The sequence below is a fragment of the Microchirus variegatus genome (genome assembly GCF_963457635.1).
Source record: "Microchirus variegatus genome assembly, chromosome: 23".
Classification (NCBI taxonomy): Eukaryota; Metazoa; Chordata; class Actinopteri; order Pleuronectiformes; family Soleidae; genus Microchirus; species Microchirus variegatus.
In genome coordinates, this window is record NC_139824.1 from 9,616,621 (window position 1) to 9,624,293 (window position 7,673).

Genomic DNA, 7,673 nt, shown 5'->3' on the forward strand with positions numbered 1-7,673 from the left:
AGGTGCAAACAAAAATGTAATAAATAAATAAAATAAAATAAACAGAGCCAGAAATAGTAACAACGGAATTCTCCCGTGTCATTTTCTCCGCTTTAAAAGCAGGTACGTCTCCAGATTTCAGTCATGCAGCCTGTATGCAGATTTTATTATATATTTTTTATAGATACATATACATATATACATATATATACATATATACATATATACACATATATAAATATATATACACATATATACATATATACACATATACACATATACACATATACACATATACACACATACACATATATACATATATACATATATACATAAAACACATATACACATATATGCACATATACACATATATACATATATATATACACACATACATACACATATACATATATATACATACACATATACATATATATACACACATACATACACATATACATATATACATACACATATACATATATACATACACATATACATATATACATATACATATATACATATATATATACACATACATACACATATACATATATATATATATATATGTACATATATATGTGCATGTGACTTGTGTGTGTAATTGTGTGTGTATGTGCCGTCATCTGTACCACAGTGCGTGCCAGGAGTCGGATTTCTTTCAGCAAAGCTACTAACTGGATAATTAAGAGTGCGCCGTACACTCCAATTAGCAGGCGCAAGCAAGGGGAGGAGTGATTGCTCGACTGTATCCGAGGGGAAAGCAGTGCATAACTGTGTAATTCACTTTAAATCACAGCAAAAGGCTAATGTGTGCAAAGTGAGGGTACCATACATTGCCGCCTGTAGGAGGAAATGAGGCCGGTTTCTAAATAAACACTGTCAAGGTTGCCGCTGCACTGTGGATCATCAATGCCAAAGCCATAATCTCATATAGTGTTTATTTTTCCACGGCGTCTCTCGACGCTCTCTTTCTGACGTCGTCGTCGTTCTCTTCTCGCAGATGGCCTCAGAAGGAATGCTGTTTACGACGAGAGTCCATCAGAGATACGTCGAGGTCAAGCTCCTCCCCTTTTCCTGGTTAGTTGTTGTACGTTGGTAAATTCCACCGAGAAACAACTGTGACCCTACTTTGCGAGGATGTGGAGAACCATAGTAGAGTATGTCTGAAATAACAGGTAAAGATACGAGGAGCTAAAGCTTAACATCTCCTTCCTTCAATTTCGTTTGAATTCACGTCACAGAAAAACCAGGCTGAATGAGTCCATGTGTCTTGAATCATCTCTGTCTTCCACACACACACACACACACACACACACACACTGACAGATGTGAGCACGGAGCCCAGCTCAATTGAGACAGATGAATCAATGGATTCACACCATCACCCCTCAAACACCCATGTCATGACTTCTCTCCTCGGTGATTCTATTTCCATCAGCTAAATGCGTGGTACATTTAAAGCTGGGTCGTGGTTATTAATTACTCCTCCAAGTTCAGGAGATATAAAGCCCCTGGAAACAGAGGGGGGGGGGAGAAGACACACAGAGAGAGTAACGGCGGAGCACGCAGGCAGGAATAAAAGCCCACCGCAAGGGTTCATGCCTCATGCAGCTAAAGACCCACATATTGCTGTGGCTCTGCGAAAAGGAGGTTAGGACCACCTAGGCAGATTTCCCCCGGGGGCTATTATCGCCTGTGGAAGATAAAATTATTTTCAGACAGAGGAGCTTCCACTCAGACAGATGTGCAACGTCTGATACGGAGGGTTCAGAAGAAAACTAAGTAAAAATCCTTCTTTAAAATAAGAATAATAATTAAAAAAAAAAAAACATAAATAGAAATCAAAGAACAAAATATCTGCTTCATTTTTTATTTTCGGTCAAATGAGAGCCAAGAATAGCTTTGTGTTGGTTTGTTTTGGACGCATCCGTTTAAAGAACAAAGACTTTAAATGCTATTTTGATGTGTTTTGTTAAATTCACACATTATGTTTAAAGGCGCCATATGTAAGAATGTGGCCAAAAACGGTTACTGCATTCAAATTCAAAATACAGAGGTCTTTTAGGTTTCATTTTCTGACCTAACTGGCAACCCGTGGTTGCTCATCGGCTGAGACTCTACTGACTGCAACGATTGGTAGACGGCGGTAGGTGGCGCCACATGTCAAAACATGATTTTAAAAACATAAACATGATTTGCAGTCTGCAAAATATTTTTTTGAATGCAAATATTTTGTCTGTACTGTTGTTGTTGGTGAGTTCAGTTTGTTATATGAACATTATTCCTGAGTCTCTGTGACATATTAGGAGGATTTTATGGCCAGTTGATTTAGATGTATTGCATAATGCACCTTTAAGCATTTCTGTGCTGAATAATATCATAAAGACCCAGTTAAACGGATCCTGATTCCGAGTTAAGCCAAACTCTGTGGCCAAAGTATTATTTTATTGAGAAAAGTGCAGACAATACTACAGATATTGTGAGACTTCTCGTAGGTAACAGTTTGAGTGTTGAGTTCACTGTCGGGGAGCCTAACTTTTCTACTCCAACCCCAAAACCAATTATCTAAACCTAAGCACTCACTTTTGTTGACACACCTCCCTATTATTTGTGATGACAACATCCACATCCACGCTGACGCTCTGGGTCTCAGTGACACGTGTCTGTCTGTCTGTCTGTCTGTCTGTCTGTCTGTCTGTCTGTCTGTCTGTCGCACCCCTCAAGTCTTTCCAAGGCCAAGTAGCATGGTTGTGTCACCGTGTCCATGGTGACTGACAGGCAATGAAGGAACGGTGATTTGACAGGTGCCGAGAGGAGAAGTTTTTTCGGGGGTGGGTGGGTTTGTAGAGTCTGTGGATATATACATTGTGTAGGTGACGCAATGTATATATATCTATATCTATAAAGATATCGATATAGTAACGTCCCCAACTGTGGCACGTGTTTGTTCAGGAATAAGAAAGTCAATGTTTGCTTCTGAAGAAAGGCCTGAAAACACTTTTGCTCACCACATAATTGTATAATCTATCGTCAGCTCGCGGGTGAACTCGTCAAAGTGAAGCCTAGAGGCCTGAGGACCACAGCTCACCTGGAAGAGCAGTGTGACTTAGAGACTTAGCGGCTGTCAGCTGTCACCTTGTTTACTTGAGCCTGAGCCTTAAGTCTTAAGAAGAAGACACTTTTTTATTCCTCTGTGTTATTACTTAAAATGACATAATGCATAATGTGGCCACGGGAGTAATTCATATATGTTGATTTTGATTTCTTTCGTCGTACTTTAGCCCCAAATATGTTTTAACGCAGGGTCTCATTTTCAAGAGAGACCTGCACACAACAGTACAACACAGAGTTACAGACACAACAATAAAGGAAAAAGTGCCAAGTGAATAGACAAATTAAAATCATAGGAGCAGGAGCAAAGAAGACGTCTCCAGTGACTCCATATAGAAGAATTTTAAACTCCACCAAGGGAATCAACCCAAACAGCTTGAGATTCTGCTGAAGTGTGTTCCAGGTTGAGTAGGAAAATAGTTTTTTGTCAAGCTTTTGCTGGTTTTCTAGTTTTTTTGGGCTTTGGGAATTTCCGGGCATGTTTTTTGGTCATTTGGTTTCATAAGTGTGCCTAATACCTTTATGGTCCATTAATAAAAAACACATTGTTGTGTGAACAACAATCATTTATTGAGGTTTTAAACATGTATAACTTGCAGACATGGTCTCTGATCACAGCCAATGAGACTCTGAACAGTGTTCACACCTGATAATTAATGGTTTATTAACCTTTACTAACGTTATTTGTAACTCATTATGAGCAGAGGCGCAGCTTGTGAACAGGCAAGGCAGGCAACTAACTGCTTGGGGCCCCCGACACTCGGAGCCCGAGGGCTGTTTTTACTGAAATGTGCAGTGACCAGCCACCTCCCCGTCCCCCTTAAAAAACAATGGGCAATTTGCAATTACATCTCAGTAGGAAACCTCCCTAAAGGGGCCCCACCTCACTTTAACCTGTGTGAAGTTATCGTTCTGTAAGTTGGAAAATGAGGATTATTTACAGTATTTTATTGTTCTATATATTTATATTGTTTTATAATGTGGGTTCTTTACAGTGTAATGCATTTTTTTTTACTACGTTTATAGTTTTTTTTACAGTATTTTATTGTTCTTTGCATTTATATTTTCACATACTTTTTAATTACAAGGCTTTTCCATGTTATTTCATTCATTTTGAAAAAAAAAATATTTTGAACTCATACATTTTTAGTTTGTGTCAGATTATTAATAACGTAATAGTGATGAACACTGGTTGGAAGGGCCCCCTGGGAATGTTTGCCTAGGCCCCTACAGACTCTAGAACCGCCTCTGATTATGAGGATTTTTTTTTACACAAAGGCCATGATAACAGACTTGTTGTCTAATGAGGTGATGTGAGTTAAAATATGCAAAGTACAAACCAAAAATACATGGCATGATTAATTTTTTTTGTCTTTAAAACCCCCCCCCCACACGAAAAAATGTGTTTGGGTTGTTTACCCTGTTGCTGAAAAACAACAAATGCTGATATGGTGATGGATGGATGGATGGATGGAGGGGAGGGGAAAAAAAAGCATTTCAAAGCTTGTAATCATCAACAATCCAGTGTTACACATGTGCCACGCGTGCCTGTGTTGTCAGCCTGCGCATGGGAGCTGTAGTCATGGGTGGCCACAGCAGCAGCCTCAGCAGCAGCAGCAGCAGGCTGGATTTATAATGGTGATGAATCCCGAGGGTCTTAGTAATTATGGCTGTCGCCGGACGGAGGGGGAGTAACAACCCGGCGGAGGCATTTTATCTTAATCACAGCTCAGCTCCATTCAAATTAATTTGACAAGTTTCCCCCCAATCCCCATTAAAAGACGCATCTGGCAAATGGCAGCCCACATCAGCCCCCTCCTCGTGTCTAAATACCTCACCGTGAAATAAATAAATAAATAAAGCATATTTCCTAATATAAATAATAAAAAAAATAAAATAAAATGTGGCACTGTGTGAGTGCAGGACGCAGATTATTTATTTCCCCGTAGATATTTTCCTCCCCGAGCCATCCATCCATCCATCCCTCCATCCCTCCCTCCTCCCGAGTGTTTCTATAGTAATTTCCAGCCAATGATCAGTAGGTGTCCACATCCCTGCTTCCTCACCTCAGCACCAATCAGCCACACACAGCGACAGGAGACGCGGACTGAGCAGAGAACCAGGCAGACGCACACACACACACACACACACACATACGCGCACACACCATCATCACCACCATCATCATCATCATCATCATCAACAACAACACAGCCTTACGGATCAAGAGGAGAGAAGACGCGGTCTACTAATCCTCTCTGCGAACACCTTTTTTGGGGCTTATTTGTGCACTTTTTCCTGACCTTTTTTCCCTCTAATGTGCCAAGAAAGTGGATCCAAAAAAATGGTTCTTTTGTTTTGAGCGCTCTGAGCACACGCGCTCTCTCTCGCACACACACACACACATACACGCACGCACGCACACACTAACAGTCGTCGTGCTTCTCCTCCGGCAGCCTGCGTGTCTGTGCGTCTTCCTCGCATCTTTTCCATTATTTCCACATCCACGTCTCGCTTCGCAGTGATGTGCCGTCACACGGTCGCAGGCTGGTAGCATCTTGGGAGCTTCTTCTCAACGGGAACCTGGTAGGTGACACACACACACACTCTCTCTCTCTCTCTCCGTCTTCTCTCCCCCTCTTTCCCACTCTGTGTGCGCGCCAGTCTGTGCCTGTGTGTGTGTGTGTGTGTCCATCCATATTGTGCGTTTTACGCCACTTTTCCTGTTCCAGAATTGTGTCCAATCCAAGTGATCCAGGAAATGTCCGATTAATTTTTTCATTATTTTATTATAATTTTATTTAAAAAAAATAAATGTGCACCACATGGCATCGCACGCTTTGTCAATGCACGACCTTTGATCGGAGAGTTCGTGCAGTTAATGGCACCGCGGTGGCACAATGGTTCGTCATCGGACGTGGCTTTTTCCTCCCACCCCCCCACACTTTTCTTTCTTCACTCTCCTTTACGCACTCCCCCACCTTCTCTCCCTTCTGTCTCTCCCTCCTGCATGTGTCTCTTCAGCTCCAAGTATTGAACATTTTCTGTCTCCCTAAACTTTGTTTACAGGCTGAAAATCAATGTCCGTGACTTGATTGCCTTTGGCTGCGTATTTCGCTCCAGGGGTGAATTGATTAAGTAATAATGACCCTGAGGTGGACTGATCATTAAGCCAAGGAGGGTGTTTTTTTGTTTTTTTGTTTACTCGTGCTTGTGGGGTTGTTTTTGGATGCCACATCGACACTGAACCTCCAGCTGTGGAATGGATAGTGCATTCAGGACAGTTTTGATCATCAAAAACAACACGATTTAAATGTTTACGTGCTGGTCAACAGTGAGATTCTATGTCGAGATTGTGTTGTGCGAACAATACTTTCAGGCGTATTTACCTGTGTTGATAAGAGGATGCATTAAAATGACTTAAACAATGCCACCTCGAAAGACCTCACCAGATCCACGTTTTTTGCATATTTCCAATTCATTTTTTTCCCCCCATGACAGCTGCTGGGTAGCACCATGGAAGTGATTTGAAATGCTTTAGTGTTCCAGCAATGGATCAGGTTTTGCAATTAAGAGCGAAAGCCCAGAAAAGGTAATGGAAGTAGGGGGGAGATGTGTCTAATGGGCTTTTATCTGTGGAAACCAAATCCAGACAGACTGGTGAAAAGCGAGAGAGCGAGAGATGGGGGGAGTGGGGGTGGTGGGGGTGGTGGTGGTGCGCCATTCATACACACACACACACACACACAGGTTCTGAGGGAGCTGACACTGTTGGTTTGGTCCGTGATGCAAAATCACCACTGGTTGGTTATCTGTGCTGCCAATGAGTAACCCCGTAACAGAGCTCGTCATGAATGAAATCGAAGAGGCCGGACAGAGTCATGTTTATGACTTCACTACTATTTGGATGGGTTATAAAAAAAGAAAAAGAAAAAGAAAAAAGAAAAAAAAAGAAATCAAACACATTTATGTTCCTGCCGGCACCCAAAGAAGATTACTTTTAAGAGCTTATGTTTGCCCGGCCTCAGGTAAAAGTCTTTGTATCTGTAGCTGCTGCTGTCTGAATCTGAATTCTGATGAGGCGCCGCTCAAACTTTAAAAACAGTGATGTTTTGGATTCTATATAACGTCTACTTTTTTTTTTAACATTTTGATGAAATGTGCCCAAGTGTATTCAACCATGTTTATTCATCCTGTGAAGTGGCTGATTGGACTTTCTTCCAAATATTTAATAACAACTTGGAAAAGGATGTTGAAAGTGTAGCGTTTTCTGAAGAGATGCAAATTCACCGTGGCCATTATAACAAACGGCGTGTTGTTCTGTCCCAGTTATCGTGTTGCTGTCAGCACGTGAGCATCAGCTCTGACTGTTTGCGATAGTATAAGCGTTATGAAACGTCAGAGCGTCAAACAAACGTGCCAGGCGCTTCTTCAAAATGTTCACCTGTTATCGTCTCGGGGAAAGATGAAGCAGTGGAATTAAATCTGATGTGAATGAAAACATTATGCCTTTTATGTGTAACTGTCCTTTTTTCTTTTTTTGCCTTTTTTTGCAGCACTGGAGGAGACATCGACCAAGA